Here is an 18,827-nt window from a genome sequence, read left to right as displayed (position 1 = left end):
GCTTGAATAATTACCAGCCAAATACTAGCTACTTACCTTGATCTTTGCTCAAGATACATGTGCATGTGTGTGTTATTAGGGCTTCCTAGTATTTTCTCCAGCAGACAATATTAGATAAGACTAGAAGATAAAGCTATAAGTAGATTCAAATTCTTTTAGAATCAGGATGATTCAGAATTTTGATACCGACAGTCAGAAGTTCTGTAGGAGCATCCCCTTTGGTCTCCACAGATTATTTGGGCCCACAATTTCAAACTACATTCTCTGATTTTGTCACAGACAGTGGCAGAGCCAGGTGAAACACAGGTAAGGTACTGTGGGGCCCCTTCTTGAGTGAAACAGGACTGCAGCCATGGAAAGCAACTTCCCATGTTTTAAAAAATTAAACCAAGATGATTCCAGCAGTTGCTGCTGTTTGAAAAGGGCATTTCAGGTTTGGCAGTAGCACACTCCTTCTGTCCTGGCAGCCACCTCTTCCATCTCTGCCTCCCAGCCCAGGTGGCTTCTCAAGCCAGAGATCAGCACTGGCAGCCACAGACATATAATAATCTATGGGATCTGCCACACTGTCCTTGACCAGAAATGGATTATACTTCTGGCTGAAGTTAGGGAGAAAGGGGAAGGGAATACCAAAGGCTAATAGCTTTCTAGTGAGCTTCTATGGTCATGGGCACTGAAACTTTCTGTTCTTGATATTTTTATGTTCCACTCTTAAAGCTGCTTGGTTTTGTTCCATGTGTTTAGAGCAAAATCTATAAAAACTGCCTTAAGGCAATGACATTTAAAAATGTTATCCTTCAGCTTGGCCATCCAGTTTGATTCTGGGCAGAAAGAAGGTGAGGCTCAGCACAGCTGAGGGAATGCAATGGCACAGGTAGTGAGTGGGAATGATCTGTTGTCCCACTGAACCACTCCTATCCCCAAGGACCTGCCAGAGGCAGATCCATGACAGGTCTGAAGGAGCACACTGGGGCAGAATCAGCATGTGGGCTCCAACTTCCACTGCTGGCCCAGAGTTTGGGTTCACACTGATAAACATGACCCACTGAGGAAAAGAGCCTATTGCCTACAAAGGGCATGTGTCTCACAGTCACTGTCCTGTGAAGGACACCTCTGAAGGAAAAGGGGATGGAGGTCATCAGTGATTAATTATTATTATTACTGCTTAATTATTTGCCTCAAAAGACAACAATCTTTTGGGAATCTTCTGAGTGTGAAGCAAGCTGCTGCCTGCTCTGCTTCAGTTAAGACTGAAATCCTTGGAAAATATGAGAATCTGACTATTTGTTATAGTTCAGTACAGACACTGCACTTTATAGGCAGTATACACTGTCTCCCAGGTTCAGCAGATAACATACAAACTGCAAATGGATATAAGTCATCTTTCTCAGAGGAAAGAAAAATACATTTTCTTCACTGTAAACTACATGTAAACATAAAAATGGGAACTACCCAGGCAGCAAATGGATTTTTCTTTCCCGTTCAACTTGCAAAGCATGCCCTGATACAGTAACTAATGCAGAAGGGTACAAATTGCATATCTACAACTGCTGTTTCTTATACAAACTTCCTAAGTATGAATGCTAAATAGATACTTGCGCTGACTTCCAGGCCCTAAACCTGTCAGCTTTCCCTATAATCACTTTAAACATTTAAAAAAATTCAGAAGGTTTTCATAAGGACTAAAGCATTAGTAGTTGCAGCATAAGCTCAAGATGGAATTTACTGCTATCGTTCTCCATCTAATGTTTGCACAAGACTAATCGATTGAGACGTTCCCAGATGGTTTTAACATTTAACAGGATCCACAGAATGACAGTAAGAATTTTTAATACTCATAGAGTCACAGAAGAGTGGCATCAATAAGACAAATTGTATGAGTAACTGGCATTAGAATGCACTGGCAATGCACCCAAAAAGTTATTTTTAAGGACTACGACAAGAAGTATTCCAATTAGGCTACGTAAATTACCAGAATATAACCATCATTACTGAAAAGAGAACTTCCCTTGTTACCATAAAATGAATTCATTGTACAGACTGGAGAAATATATACTCTTTTGACTTATTAATAAAATAAAAGGAACAAGTTATAATTAAATGGATCTTAAATTGCAATAATTACCTAGAAACAATGAACAGACAGGCACAGGTGAAGACTACACACATCAAAGCACGCACCGAAGAAAATGAGAATAAATGTTTGCTCTCTCTTTTACATGCTGTGTCTTCAAGTAAGCAACCTGGTTTCAGCTCAGCCAACCAACATAGCTGATGCAATTAAACAATAATACAGGTTTATTATATAACCAAATGGAAAGCTGTAGACAGGTCTGAACAGCACTAAAAGAAGATTTAATTAAGTTTGTAGAAGACCTAATTATGCAATGCTGGAACCAAAGTGTAGGAAAACTGGATCTGTTCAGCTCTGACACTTCTTTCCAGCTTTTTATTCTAGAATTTCAAAGATTATTTAAAAAATAATAAAGGAGGAAAAAAGGAGCAGTTGGTCTGAAGTAATGAATTTTTCACTTCAAAAAAGAGAAAGGTACACTGCAACAGAATAAATGGCAGCTGCACCAGAGACAAGCTTTTATATTTACCCTCTAAACAAGCGGAATATCCATTGCTTTTCATAAAATGAAAGTGTGAAAATCTAAGTGAATTTCATTGCTACATCCCCCTTCTTAATGCACATCAGGTTGACAAACACATGCCTAAAGTCACTGACATCCGTGTCGTTCAGCTGCCAGCCCTGCAGCTCAGCCATCAGCCAACTCCCTTGTCCCTTTGCCCCGCTCTGCTGGTGGTGTTCAGGAGACTGTTGTCTCCCCACTGCCAGGGGCCAGGGGGCCTGGTGGTCTCCTCCTTACACAGCTCTCCCTTCACCCCGTGACATGTTCCCTCCCAGTGACACAGCCCCTGTTTCCAGTTGCCCAAGCGCTGGGGAGCAGCAGCATCGTGTGGGCAGCTGGGCTCTGTGAGCTCCTTTCTCTGCTCTGCTTCTCACCCTCTTGCAGGACCCCCCTGAGCCTTGCAATAAGCCAGTCCTCAAAAGCTGCACATGCTTTATTTGGACCTGAACCATTAGCTCAGTCGGCTCTTCTTTGGAACAAAGTCTCCTTTTCCAACAGCAGAAGTTAACAATTGAGGTGTACTACGATGGTGACCTTTTCCCTCACAAAGGTTCACTGTGCTCCAGACTGTAAGAATTGCCACCATTTCCCCCCCCTCCCCCCCAAAAAAAGGCACAGGGCAAGAAATATGGAAAGGGAAATGCAGCACAAGCGATGTGCTGCAGAGGACACTCAGAGGCACAGGCAGGTTTCAACCTCCTCTGCCTGCCATGCTCCCCTCACACCAGCTGCCAGTCCTTATTAGCTGCATTCTTATTAGCTATGATTTAAAAGTATGATGATAAATGCTTTTAGTAAATACACAAGTGACATTTTAGGGCTGTCAGTGAAATAAATTGGTGTTAAGGTACATTCCTCATTATCTAGTTTTGTCCAGAATACCTAAATTAGCTTCTCCAGAGGTTTTTTTTTCTGGTTACTGTTTGGTGGTTGCCTCTGCACTTGATCAGTGATTTCTTTTTGCTCCCTTAGCTGTTGTCTATACAATGACATGCTTAGACACATCTGAGAAATTCGAGTGTCTTGTTCTCCTCACTCATGTCTATCTCAATTGAATTCTCTTTCAGTTCTCTTTTCCTCTCAGACAATTCCTTGTTAGTATAAATCATCTGTCATTTATCTGATAGATTTAGTTGGATCCAAACTGAGAATGCTGAGATAATTCTCTCTCACAATAGCATTTTTATTTTACCATTCTGACATTCTATATAGCAAAACTCTATTTTAATATTATAGATTGTGAAATTACAGGTCTGTTAAAAAGAGTAGTCTAAGAGAGATTTCTGACTGTTCAGTAGGTGTTCTGAAGTAGTCTCTTTAGCCATGATTTTCACTTCCTGTCAAAGAAATGTGTTTTCATGTACCACCATTACAGGGAGAGATTCTACATGCTGAAAAAATATGTGTGTATGGAGTGTAAAAATACTGTTCACCCGTATTGATTAAAATAAACAGAATGAAACAACAGTAAAACTTTAAAATTTGGGGGTTATCCTGAGAACTAGACAGTATTGAGCCTACAGTATTTCCAAGGCAGGGCTTAGGGTGGTCAGCCCGGACCCACTGCACAGTGAGGTCAGGGTGAACCCTTGACCCACTTCAGCCCTGCATGGAACAGCTGGTTAGTGTAAAACACAGCACATGGATGTGAATGTGTGTGTTCAGAGCAGCACTTTGAGACCTCTGGTTTTGGGGTGCTGTTATTTTTTTCTTTTTTTTTCCTTTTTCTCCCTTGCCCTGTTTGAAGTCTTTGGAACAGGGGTGGTTTTGGACTCCATGTGCCTCCTCCCTCCCACCTGACAAGGCTGCTGACACACAGAGCACAGGGCAGAGCTCTGTGGTTACTCTGGCCTTGATGGGTTCTTCCTCTGACTATCTCCCAGCTGCATTTGGAGTGTAATGCCAGCCTGGCCTTGTGTCTTTTCCTTCTGAGGGAGGACTTCAGCCCAGTCAACTAAGTCACTAAATACCATGTAAAGGAGCCAGTGCCCACTGAGAGCAATAGAAACGTCCTTGGTGACTTCAAGAGCTTTGGCTCATGCCAGGCCTGCCTTTGTCTTCACAGGAGAGTAAAATTTAGGAACAACCTACAGATATTTTCCAATCAGAACATGAATAGTTCACTAATAGCAACAAGTTCACACTATGGGACGAGTGAATGAAACTGAAGATAAATGTGGGACGCATAGTAACCATTCCATGTATCAACTAAAAAAAAAAGCACTTTTCTAAATACTGGTAGAAAAAGCTGGGTTTTAAAGAGGTTTTCCTTTCCTCAACAAACATTATAAATAATTTATGCCTCATTATAACATGATTGGGGCAGACACTAATTCATTAGGCCTTCAGGGATTTGAGTAGAATCCTTTCAGATGAATGCAATCAGACCTTTGGTTATCACACATTCCTAAAATCATGCCACGGTTGTTGGTTCAATTATACTTTTTTTGAATACTCCTCAAATACAAAATGATAAAAACTTCTTTAGCAATATCTTTACAACTGTGGTAATGCGTTATGAATTTAATTCCAGTGCACTCACACTGAAGGTACCCATTTTCACCCTCATTTAATACATTACCCCCTGGGGGATTCATTTTGACAAAGAGAGTACATGCTCCGAAAACAGCGTCAAAAATTATGATACACTGCAAGTACTGTTCTTAATTTTGGAAACAGGGACTTGATTATGTTTGTAATTTCCAAAATTCATTGCCTGCTATTCTGTTCAAAATCTCCAAGCTACTAAGGAATAGCAATGCCCTTCTGGTAGGGCTGGCAGGACCTTCACCATATGGAGATTATCCTCCACGCAATAACATGATGAACTCAAAGCCCATTAAAAGCACTGCTGAAAGGACACAGGAAATCCTGAGCTTAAGAAAAGCTAGAAGGGGAAGGATGTCATTTAATTTTATTGACATGTTAGGGACACTTACTCTTTTCTTAAATTTCATGTTATCATTTTTAGTCAGATACCACTGTGCTAATATATTCATTTAGCTGCGCAGAATGGGAAAAAAAGAGAATAAAGAACACCAAGCCTCTGTTTTCAAGTGTAGGAGACAAGTAACAATTGACTGCAAAACAGTGTGTGCTGACAATGCAAGTCTATAAATGGCTGACCATCTTGTCTGTGCTTTTGCAAAGCTTACTTTCACTAAGTGATTTAAAAAAAAGTAAATATAATCTTTATGAAAAAAACCCACTAACTGATATCTAATAGTGTCTATTTTAAATGCCAACAAATGTCTTGCCAATGAATTACAAATGAAAACACATTTTATACATTAAAAAGTGGAAGTTTTGGCTTTACCTGTTCTTACATGGTACCAGTTATATGAACTACAAATGCATTTCTACCATTTATTCTATTAAATGCTCTTCAAAAACATCACTTTCTATTCATAACACCTCAAGTTTATAATGGAATTGTATTTCTAGGAGACTGAGAAAACAGAAAGTTTCCAGACATCTCTGTTGAAAACCTACTGATAACTTTTGTAAAATGCAGATAAATCACAATCTGGGTTAGATAAAAAATGGCCCTTCTGACTACAGTCTGTAGCTAATGAAGGGCAGCACATAAGAATTACCATAACAATGGGTTTTATTTCTCTCAGAGTTACAGTCTCACTTTTCCATAATTCTGCTGTTTATGGTCTCTGAACTTAGAAGTTAGTTCTGCTGTGGGCCAGTTGGTGATATGCTGAACATTTTGGCCATGAACCCATGAAAGAACAGACACATTTTAGAAGATAAGACCTACTGGCATCTCTGAGAAGTTACTTACATGTCATAGGAAGAAGTTAGTTACATATGTTTGCTGTTAAGCCTATGAATCTGATTAATTTTCTAAGGAGGATACTATAGCATCCCAGAAGCTAAGTACTAATTCTATGCCATTTTACAGATGGTAAAACCATCCACCAGGTCACTGAAAAATTTTGAGACCATAAGAGTGGAGTCCAGCCAAGCTTCCATCCTACTTGACACAGACTGTGTCTTTCCCTTATTTTCTATGCAGCAGAAATCTCACCTTTTTTTTTTTTTTAAATTAGCACTGCATTAACCCCTATTTACAATGATTGCTTCATTTTTGTATTCTGCTTACAACTAACAGCAATTCTCCTCTCTGCTTTCAGACTACATGGCTTGAGGAAATTTCTTGATCCTAGTTTCCCAGTCACAGGCTTCCCCTCTGTTGTAAAATCTCTACAAAACTGTTCATGTCAACATCCAGACATATTTTTGTTGCCTCTACTAACACTTGTGCTATAATAGTTAACTTCTCAGTTATGTAAGGCATCTAAGAGTCAACTGCTTTATATATTGCTATAGAGTATCTTCTAGACATGGTTTCCTTGATATTGTACCTAATTCAGCACCTTCTAGATAACAACTAGATTACCTGGTAACCTCTGGCACCCCTCAACTGAAATATCAACAACAGAAAACCATCTACTTGTTTCCTACTCTGTGCAGAAATATTTTTGTTGCTGGGTAATACACAGCTTACAGAAAGTCACGTGTTTAATGAAATGAAAGACTGACTAAAAATAAACAAACTGCTCTGCTACAAGCCTCTGATCTCCTCGGTGCTCCTTATGCTACATGATATTGGCTCTTTGGATGGAACCACAACTGACTCACAGAAGTGTAGGTATTTCCATTTAAGATTCTTACCTTCTCCTTGGAAATCTAGCTTGAATGCAGCTGCAGTGGTGAAAAGCAGAGAGGAAATGAAACATTGGTAGAAGCTTTTATTCACAAGAGCAACCAAGTCACGTCCACGCAGATCCCACAGACTCTCCAGCTGAAGGACCTCTTCAGCCAGCCAGAGACAGGTGAGCACAGAAAACCAATCCATCCTCTGCCCAGCCTGCACAGACATTTCAGGGAGATCTCTCTATGGTCCTACCCCAGGACTGTGGGATATCAGGACCTCAAAACCACAGGCACACACTACCTTTAATAGATAAAAGTTAAACTCAGAGTTAGTCTTCTGTTTTCACAACTCTGAACACAACAGCAAAATTTAAATGCCCGAGAACTCCCCTTGCACTTTGGAAGCAAACAGAAAGCTGTGGTACATGCTAAGAAATTCTGCTACAGAGAACAGCAACATCTCAAAGAGCCAGCAAAGAGATCATGACTATTACTCCCTCAGGGTGCCACAGAATAATAGGAGCTCATTTGGAAACAGATAAAACCAAGTGGCTGAATGAAGTTGAGCCTCTGCTGTGGACTTCGACATGGTTAGTCCTTTCAGCAATATCTGCAGTACAGTTTTATGGTGCAGATTCAGTCTGGCTGTAAAAAGAGATGTTACAGACAAAGTAAAAAAAAATTCATTCAAAATGATATTGATCAAATTGCAAGATCAGTGAACAGTGAAACAGGTATGTCTTCCTGTAGGTCTTTGTCACTGATTGACTGTAGAGCCATTAGTGTGAATGTGTTTTCCTAATGGGTGAGCAGAATTGACTTCTGAATGACAATGTTTCTCCTCCAGGCTCATACAGCCCAAAAAATGCAAGCTTTGCTGGACTTTAAAGAGCAAAGGTTCTCACTGCCCCAGAGAGAACTCAATTTCTTTTTTCAAAGACAATATATTTGACAGTAAGTTATATTTTAATTGTGACAGTTAAGTAGAAGGAACCTATAAACCCCTGACAAAAAGCAAAGCAACATATATTTCCAATGTATGGGAACTCTGTAATGTAATGGGCTTTTGCACTTTGCTTCTGTTTTCTTGTGTATCAATGACATGTACATCTCACTTTGTATCTCAACAACAGCTTAACGAGCAAGGAAGCAGGCATGGAATTTCTCTGAGAGGCTTACCAAGAGACATTTAAATGTGGGGAAGTAGATTAAAAGTTCAGAAAACAATGTGAAGAACCGAAAAGGACTCAAAATGCTCCAGCCAAATGACAGTGGTGCAACACTGACATGGCTTAAAAGGACTTTTCAAATGGGATTCCCCGGTGTGCACACCCCACCAGCCTGCAAAATCTTCCCCTTCAGCATCTAGACCCACAGACCACATGCAACAGAAGCGAGACAGGAGCTATAACTGGGACCTGAGGAATCTGTGAGTGTTTGGGAGTACTGTGGGAATTTCCCCAGTGTGAGCAATGCCAGTCCAGCAGCAGGAGCCACGGAAGCTCCTGGATTCATTGCTCTCGAGGACACCCAGCTGTGCAAGGCTTTATGCACCTGAGCAACCCAGCAAGTGGAATTTTTCAGCCCCCTTCTCCACAATCATACACAGTTAAACTATTAATGGAGAAAAAAAGAAAACTCAGCTTTATGTCTGACCGGCAAAGCTGCCAGAGGTCCCACAGAATATTTAACAATTAGTTTTTACAGAGCATTGTAGGCAGAAACCTTGAAGCCTGATGAGGTTTCAAGTCAGTATTTCACTGTCTGAGACAAGAAACTGTTCTGGTTATTGCTCATACTGACTTCATGTCCAGTCAACAACCATGCAAATAAATTATCTGTCACTTCTGATATTCTTGTCATTTCCAGAGATATTGCATATTTTCATGCATTTATATAGGAGTAATTTATTAGATATGCTTACAAGAACTCAGCTAATCTAGAGAGTACTATATCCTTCACCACTGCTGAGAAGGACTACAGAAAATCTGAAAGATTGGAGGGGAAAACTGTTGCCCAAGTAGTTTCCATTCTGCTGCTCTGCCCTGCTGTAGAGTGCACTTGCACAATGAAGCTTCTGGGATATTACAGATTATTCTTTAAAACTTCATCTAGTAAGTGCAGTTCAATTTAAATAAACTGGTAAATATTCCTGAATGAACATAACTGATTGTTACTATACCTGGCACTAAAATTTAGGAGTAGATAGCCGCAAATAAAATAAAATGTGTTGTTCTCTAATAATCAGTTTGATGTCTGTCCTTTCTTTGAAGACTAAATTATCAGGCATCTACAAGAAGAATAAGTTTGGCTTTGCCATCCTAAATCAAGGAGCCTTTCCTCTTCCTTTCAGTCCTTTTCCACCTTCCTGTTCAAACCACTTTCCTCTCACTGAGGTAAGAGATTAAATAGGTTACATTAATTACAATACCTTTCCTCTGCCACAAAGGTTCCCAACAGGCCTTGCATAATTTGGCTTCAAAGTTCTGAGGGGTCCCAGCTGCTGATAAAATTAACAGGAAATGAGTGCACTGCAACTTGCAGAGTTAGGTCCATGTGATAACACTTGGGCAACATCAAATCACTGTCGTCAGTGCAGAAATTAAACCATTTCCAATATGAAATATGGAACAGCAACATTTCTCCTCTTATTCTTTCAAATGCAGCAGCAGATCCCAAGTGGTAGGGGAAGGGAGTAACATTCATCAGGTTTGAACATCTGTCTCTGAAACAGTTTGGTGCTTCCAAACCCCGCCCAGTATGACATTAAAGAGAAAGAAAAAAGAAAATAAAAAGGTGTCTAAGTTCAAAAATTAAGCTTCCTTAGAGTTTGAAATAACAGATATTGTACATAGAGGACAACCTCTCCAAAATTAAAATGTCTCCCTGCACAAATGATAAAATGTAATCCTAAAACCAAAAAAATAAAAGTAGGTGCAGCTGGTTCTTTTTATAATTTTTGAAAGCATAAGAAAATTATATCAAATACATTATGAAACAGATGTTCTATATGAAATAAATGTTCTACTAATTTAAGAGGAAATTGGAAGCAGACATTAAAGGGCTATATGATGTAGAAAATCATTGGAGACTGCTACTGATAATTGCTAATTACAGTCATTACTAATGCTTTGTCATGCAGGAGTTACAGGTCAATCCCTAACTCTAGACCTTGTTCCATGTTCTTGCTCTATGTAATAGTGACACACTTGTACCGTCAGAGGAAAGGTTTTGTCAACACTTCCACTATAAACCTCTTACTGGGACTTGAAACTTTGTCCTCAAAATGCACTTCGGGGTGAAAATTGGTATGCAAAGTCCCAGTCTAACAAAATCACAGTAAGCATGTTACAAATATTAAATCAGAGGAAGGCTGAGGTTGGACAGGACCTGTGGAGATCATCTCATCCAACCTCCTTGCTCAGAGCTGTTTCCAATGGAGACTCAAATATCTCTATACAGGGAAAATCCAAAAACTGTCCAGAGAACCTGGTCTGGTGTTTGACTGTCCTTACAGACAAACACTGTTCTCATGGTTATATCAGTTACATTCAATTACATTATCAATCACATATTATGTATCATATTTAAGAAAATAAGTTTTAAGTTGGCAAGAATTATTACTATTGCCAGCTCACCATGACCTGACTATCTGAAAAGAATGAAACCATAATTCATTGCTGAGGTGCCTCTGTATTTGAGACAGGCTTCATGTGTGACTCACGTACATTGGACCCCTGCCATTGTCAGTGTTAAATTTGGCATGGCCAGAAAATCAATTAAATTCGAATTTTCAAGCCAAAAACATGGCTCTAGTATTTGATAAAACGCTGTGTAAAATTTTAAGTGCCTAAAGGTGACGACTTCTCTCAGTAATCCAGCTGTAAGGAAAAAAAAAAGAGCACTGGAATGTGACTTCCTTTAATCCCCTTGACATAAACAATGGAATAATTTTACTGAAATTTAAAAACTAAGAAAGATGGCCAGACATTCACTGTAAGAGATGTCAAGCAAGACTGCAAAAGGGTAAAACACAGTAAAATAAACCCAGGAATGTATAAATGAATTTTTGCATTTAAGGAACAGGTACTGAAAGGAAAAATACAACTATTTATATACAATACTATAATACCACCTAGTCACATGCACTGTTACTAGGATTACTCATAAAATCTTTTTTTCCTCATAGAGTTTGGTTTAAGTACATTATCTGAAAATGTGCAAAAGATAGTTAACTCGTTAATCTAAACTCCACGTTGTTTTAACACAATTTTACTATGTTTTGATCATTTTCTCAAATTGCATCAGTAAAGTTCTCAAGTTGTTTTTTATCAGTACATTGTGGAGAAGTTATTATAGTGATAAACTTTTAAATCTTATAGGCAGTTGTAGGATCATCCATGCATTACTTTTTGCCTGCCTGTTCTATCACTTCAATCTCCTTTCCAAGTCTCCCATTATCTCAAGCAGATGCTTACAAATCTTGTGTATAGTTTTGTTTTTATTTGTGGAAAGACAGACTTCTTTTGGTCCCTCTAGTTTTTGCTGGACAGTGCTCAGTCATTGATCACCACCGATTTTTTTTTTTGATATTTTTAATGACAGAAATGTTCACATTTCCTCTTTTATTCCTTTTCTTATTTTTTTAGTAACATCAGCACATCATCTGTCTACCGTGATAGTCATTACATATTTAGAAGACAGATAACAATAATTCTGACAGTGGAGTAGACATGATCCTGTGTATTTGAACTAAAGCTCTATTCAGGGCCCATTTGAAAATGGGGTTATTTGTGGCATTCTTCAATTCTCTTATGACTCATACATTTTTTTTGAGGCCACAAAGACAATACAAAAGCTCACATATGACATGTTTAATCATACTGATATCCTGGGCTGATATAACCTCTGCAATCCATTCTCTCAACAAGCAGCTGGGAAAAATAGATGCCAGATTTATTGATTTCATACAGGGCCTAGGCCACTGGTAAATAATTAGGTATGAAACTGCTCTTTGTTCTTCTATTCAGTTCTCTCCTCCACAGAAGAAATGGAGCCTTCCTCCCAACACAAAAAGCAACAGGCTTGCATTCTGTGTCTGCAAATCCAGTGCTGCCACAGAGCACTTAACACAAACTTACTTGGTTGTTTTGTTAAAAGACTGATTCCACTCACATACACACAGAAAGAAAGAAAATCCATACTGGGAGAAAGCTCTAATTAACAGATTTCTCTTGAGCACAGATGAGTACCCAGAGATGAAAAGGCTCAGATTACCTACTTCATGCTGATAAAGTGCAAAATGAAACCCTGATCAGCTTTGGAAAGGCATTCCATTGCATTTAGCTACACCATTACGAATGAACAAAAAAGATTTGGCTGAAATTACTTATTAAGAAATGAAACAAGGAATAGGTGGGGAGGGTTTGGTGGTGGTGGTAGGGGGGTTATATTTTGGTTTGGGGGTTGTTTGTTGGAAGATTGTTTGTTTTGTTTTGTTTTGTTTCTATAAATTGAACTACACAGGCAAGATGGAAAGTTTATTTTCAAACTTCTTAAAGCTGAGTTTTTCTTACTAGTCTGCTTATCTATCCATGGTGCTGATCTTAACTGAGAGCCTTGCATGCCCCCCGTTTAGCTCTGTAAATGTTCAAGGTAGTGTCCACGAGCTTTGAATTCCAGCTACACACAGACAGAAGCATCTCTCCACCAATGCCGGGGTTGTTCACTGTCTCCCATACACGTGGGACTGTGAGCAACATATAGACTATGGAAAGGGATCCCTCATATACAGAGTTGAGCTATGCAAACAGTCTGGAGACAGAGAAATCTCCAAGATCCCTCTCCCCAGAATCCTCACTTCCAGCAGAACAAAACCTCTATTCTTTTGTATGTTCTTCTGGTGCTTTAGTCTTCTGTTTCTGCCTCTACTTCCCTGCAGCTGTGCTCATGCCTGTTCCAGCACCCCCTTCAAATTCCTTCCAAACCAGAGACAGAAAAGCCTGCAACAAACTTCCCCATATCCAGGATGGTCCTTTCAGCCTGGGAGTCTAACATTTGACAGAAATATTAAATCATAACAGTCAACAATTCAGTAAGTCCAAGAAGGACAAATGCAACACTCTCAGGCCTTATGGGGACTCTCTGAACCATATGACAACTGGTGCTAATGCTTAACAAATGTCTTCCAAACACTGTGGAAAGAATATGGTTTCATTGATATGCTGTTCTGATGGATTTGTGGAATGAAAGTCACTGCATAGCTGCATTTCTGAGACAAGTTTTATACCTCATTAAAGCAGTACATAAGCTGTACAATTATACATCCATATGTCACTGCCAAATTTATACTCTTTTACATACTGTTAGATTAAGATGGTTTCACTTCATTGCTCTGCAAATGGACTTTTGAAAGAATATTTCACTCAAATTTTTGTGCAGCACTGAAAGGCAAAGCACATGAAAGAACATGGGGTTCCTTGTATGAATGCAGCACCTGCAATATGCCCTGAAATAAAAAAAAACATGACATGAAGAAACAATTTTTACACTCTTCCACTACAGTGACCTTTTCAAAGTGTAGGCTGTAGTCCAGTGTCCCCTTCCCCCACCAAGAGGCACCATTTTAGAACCAATTCCACTGGATTATGCTATAATGCACTGTGATGTCTCTTGATCTGACCCACTTCTTCAAGTCTGATGGGTTTTTGTTTACACTGGAAGACATCTGATCCAAAGCAGCAGGAGGATTACATCACTGTCTAATTAGAATAACTTTTCAATTTATAGTGAATAATGAATACACACCATTGGATGCTGCTGTCTAGTGGACTGCATGAAGAACCAGCAGAACTGAGTTCTGCCCCTTAAGGCAAAAATGAAAACAAAGCAAAACAAAAAAGGAAAACAATCCCAAACCTTTAGCTGATATCATGTATCTAGCTCTCTGTCACGCAGCCTGCTCGGTTGTCATTTCTTTCCCTCCTGAAAGAGACTGCTTTGCTGCATACACTCATATCAAGAGACTTGTCTAGCAGCTACAGCAGGGCAGAAAATTCACTTCATGTTTGAGAGGCAGCTGGTGAAAGACCAGACAGAGCTAGAAATTTCAAAGGCAATGTTGCCTCCCCCCCCCTTTGCCCCAGCAAAGCTATCTCAGGAGTAACTAAAGTGAGTCTCCAAAATTGATGCATTTGCAAAATTTGTATGGTTCTGGCAAAACTGAAGCCATAGGTTTTTGTGTAGAACATTTTCGGGGAACCATACAGGATCATTCAATCCTGTAACAATAAATATACCTACATATAGGGTGCAAGGAAAAACATCACGGATAGGAAACAAACCGGATAATTAAAGGGGAGGATAAAGGTAGCAAGGAGTAGTCATAAAAGTTTGAAGGAATTATGAATACCCTGGACAGACTTTTTCCCACAGGTGACTGCAGAATGTCTCTGCAATTGCTCTTCCTTGATTTAAGAACAGAGATGCATTTATTGCATGTAGCTTGTTCTTATGGCAAAGCCAGATGGGAAGCTTGTAGGGCTGCTACTTAACACAACTGCTTACACATGAAGCTGCATTACAGGAGAAAAGCTGTGTGAAAAGGATCAAAATGATGAAATGCATCTGGCTTAGTGCACAGCAGTAAACAGAGGCAAATATATTATGGTAGTTCAATTACTGATAGGATACTAGAGCCTATTCAAGACTTAATATTTAATTATCTTTAGACTACATCAGTTGTTAAGCTGTCAGCAGCATCTGTAGAGGCTACATAGGTGGACATCTGCTACAGCCTGAGAATACCACACACCAGCAGAGCTGTTTGCCACAAATACACAGGAAGAGATTCAGGAACTCACATTACAACTACATCTTTCACATAAAACATATTTACAACAGGGATATGTATCTTGGATCACCCTGAAGCTGGTAGGAGGCAGAAGGACAAACTGCACTGGAGGGAGTAGTGGATCCTGAGGTAAGGGAGATGAAAGAGCACTGTTTAAATAAATCCTCTGCATTCAACCACCCCAACATCCAGCTGAAACTAAGCTTACCTACCTCTCTTGCATGCAAAATATTGTTGTGACAAATCATTCAGTTTGCAAAGTCAAGTCCAGTTAAGCTTAATTTGGCTTCTTCAAGCAGACACTACAGCACTCTGCATGCACAATTCCATGAATGTATGCTTTTTTCCTACCCCAGGAACATCCTCAGTTGGACAACTCTCACAGAGAGCAGCCCTAAGTACTCCACTGATCCCAGGTGCTGCCACCCCAAGCACCCACCACCTGTACCAGCCCTTCTGGAACTTGCTTGATTAAAGCAGGTCTGAATGTATCCCTGAGCCTGGGCAGGTGCAGGAAAAGTGAGGTCTTAATTAGAAGCCAGCTCAGCCTCTAACAAAGCACATGCTTTGTAACTCAGTAACATGACTAGATTTAGCTGGATTCTTATGAGAATAACAAAAAAGGCTCATCCCCAGCAACAGAACAACCCTCTAGACAATGTGTCTGGTCTGAAACGTGGAAGTGTGAGAGCTTTCCAGCCAACAATTAAGAATGTAGCCTCCTTCCAAGAAGAAGCTCAATTATTTCTGCTGACAGAGCCTCAAATTCATCCCATAGCAGCAGCCAAGTATACTTCAGCTTGACAAAGCTCAACTCAGCAGAAACAAATCTTACAAAATGGACATACAAAGAAACCTTAACTCTAGGAAGCACAACCAGCTACATCTACATCATATCTTACAGGCTTGCATTTCCTCTGCACTGCACAGTGACAGCAAAGCACAGCACAGCTAAGTGCATCGCTTTTTAATGATCTTTGAGAAGTTAAAGAGGACAATAAGTTTCTTCCTAGCTAAGCCATATGTCTGAAATGGTGAGGAATGTGAACATCTGCAGTGGATTGAAAACAGCCTCTTGCACTCTATAGCATTTGCAGAATTCTTCACCCTCTTTAATGGGCACCAAGTAATAGCAATGCTGCACCATAAATGTTCCTTTCATTTGTGAGATGATCAATCATCAGCAATCCCAAGAGCACATTCCCTCATGATGCTAAAAATCTGAAAATGTAGGGTTTGTGTTTGCATATTGTACACAGTCTGAGTACAGAACTAGCCAAATATGTCCAGTCATCCTTTTGCCATTGCAAGTCAGTGTATTTTAACCATCTTTTAGGTCACCAAGTACACAGGGGAGATTTATAGCAATTGATAATGGATAAGGTGACTTTGTAATTTTGCAGGAAGAAGCTGAAACTTTCCATTCCTTCTTGTCAGGTCTCTAGGGCCATTAGGATTTGGTACTGTAAATGAACCTTAAAGATTTGTTTAAACTACAACTGGATTTGGCTAAGTAATTTTTTTTCTTAATACAAACTGTTTCTTTGTCTTCTACAAGGTCATACAGCAGGGATTTAGGGTTATGAAGTTGTTTTTTTTTTTTAATTTGTGTTTTGCATTTGTTTTAAACACAATTTCTTTTTTGTATTTTTTTTGGCTCTAACCTTCCAGTGTGGGTTAAAGACGCAAGTATTAAAATGCAAAGTCAAATACAAGTTATTTTCACAAGCACTAATGTAAAAAAAGGTCTATTTTCCTATTTTCTAGACTAATATTTACCAGCTTTGACAGACTGATTGCTGAGCAGATTGCTGCATATTTCAGCATTATCTTTTAACAACTTGACAGATCCACCTATTTTCCTGTGATTATTTTATCCCAAGTTGGAAGCCTAATAGTTCCTTTTTGACACGCTGAATCACAGGATTTGTAGCATAGCACAGACTCTTGTGATTTATTGTTAGTACTTTGACGATGCTTTACAGAGCACATTTGGATTTCCAGCAGTGTTGCTTTGTTAGGCCTGATCTGCTCAGAAATACAGCCAGCAGCCCCAGTAACCCTGGGAGGATCTGTATTCCACCAGCAGAAGCACAAGTGAGGCAGCCACCTGAAAGGCTTGAATTGAGGATCAGGAGGTCACTCGGGAACCACTGACTACTGCAACAGCAAGGAGGGCCTGCTTTCTTAGCAGAGAAGGAAATCTTGGACAAGTTAATTCTGGATATTCAGTAAATGCCAGCAATTTCCTCTGCCAGTTGTTTAAATATACAGCATAGAAGCATGGGATGGACAGCTAAAAATGCACACAGACACAGCACAATAGCAGAGGGAATATACGGTTCCATACAAAGATATTCTGTTGTAAATGCAAGCAAAAGACACAAAGAAAATTGCTTTAATAGCAACTACCCTTTCAAGGAAGTGCATCATACACAGTTCTGCCACCCAAATCCAGAGAGTGAAAAATTCTTCACATTGTTCCTCCAGTCACTTCAGCTTTCTGTGTTTTCAGATTATAACTGGTAATTCTGCTAATTATTTCCAGCAAGGTTCCTAGGGTTGTTACAGAAAGGATTTTGCAACCAGTGAAGCACACTAGAAGCTTTATTTATTTTCATAATGATTGCATATTCATAGGAAGCAATACTGGAAGGGACCTCCTGGGTCATCAAATGCAATTCCCTGCTATCACAGGCAGCCACACAACACAGACACTTCATAAACAAGCAAGTTCCATCTTAGAAGTAATTTGGTTTCTTGTCCCCACTACTCTAAATGGAAAGTTGCTCCAGAACCTCAACCTTCTCATTACCAAATTAAATTTATTTGTAGAAAGTTTATTTCAGTTCTGGTGCCAACACTGCCCTTTAACTCAACATTTCTACCTTCCATTTGGTCCATTTATAGAGAGTAACCACAATTGCTCCCATTCTACCTTTGCCATATCATATAAAGTACAGTGTATATCCACACAACTGTTTATATACTCAGCTAGTCTCTTTAATTTTCAGAGACCCTTTTTTAAGCCCTGGGAAAGTCCGTGCCACATTAGAGCACCCAGCTTGAGGCTTTTTTAGGGTAAGACAACCTGACTGATTGGTGTTTTGTCAGCCATACCAATTTACATCAACTGAGAGTGCAAGAAAAGAAACACAAATCACCAGGTCTAATGAATGTCTAATGTCATGCAGGTGAGCACTGTGAAGTCAGTCAAAGCCTGCAGATGCCTAAAATTGTGAATGGAAACTGTTTATCGCTATGAGATGTTACGTAGAAGGCATATTTCTCCAGGTCCCTCATCATGCCAGCACATAAGAGATTTTTGTGAGCCTAACACATTCATAATGAGACAAACACCTAGTTAGGGCATGTCTAAGGAATGGGAATACTTGTTACTGAGACCCCAAGGCCACATTTCCTGCTCTGGGAGTGGTGGCAGAGGATGGAGACACAAGGCAAAAGTAGCCCCAGGAGATTCCTGGTCCCTGTGGGCACTTGCTGCCCTCAGTGCTCACCACAAAGGGACGTGGGACAAAAGGCAACTGTACCAGTCCACAGACAGGAGCTCCAAGGGAAGAAAGTAGGAATTCTGCTATGCCTGAGCATCCAGCCTGCACTGTTCAGGAAAGCTGAGTATCTTGCAAGTACTCTGAATGTCTGAGTGCATT

General features: G+C 39.7%; 1 protein-coding gene across 12 annotated transcripts in view; it reads right to left on the bottom strand.

Annotated features, from left to right (window-relative positions):
* Positions 1 to 18,827, bottom strand: part of VSTM2B (V-set and transmembrane domain containing 2B) — a 362,287-nt gene that overhangs the window by 99,015 nt on the left and 244,445 nt on the right. The window lies entirely within an intron of this gene.

The sequence above is a fragment of the Manacus candei genome, unplaced genomic scaffold (assembly GCF_025592945.1).
Source record: "Manacus candei isolate 608988 ecotype Guabito, Panama unplaced genomic scaffold, ASM2559294v1 h1tg000065l, whole genome shotgun sequence".
Classification (NCBI taxonomy): Eukaryota; Metazoa; Chordata; class Aves; order Passeriformes; family Pipridae; genus Manacus; species Manacus candei.
The sequence above is the reverse complement of the archived record's forward strand: the minus strand, read 5'-3'. Positions and strand labels throughout refer to the sequence as shown.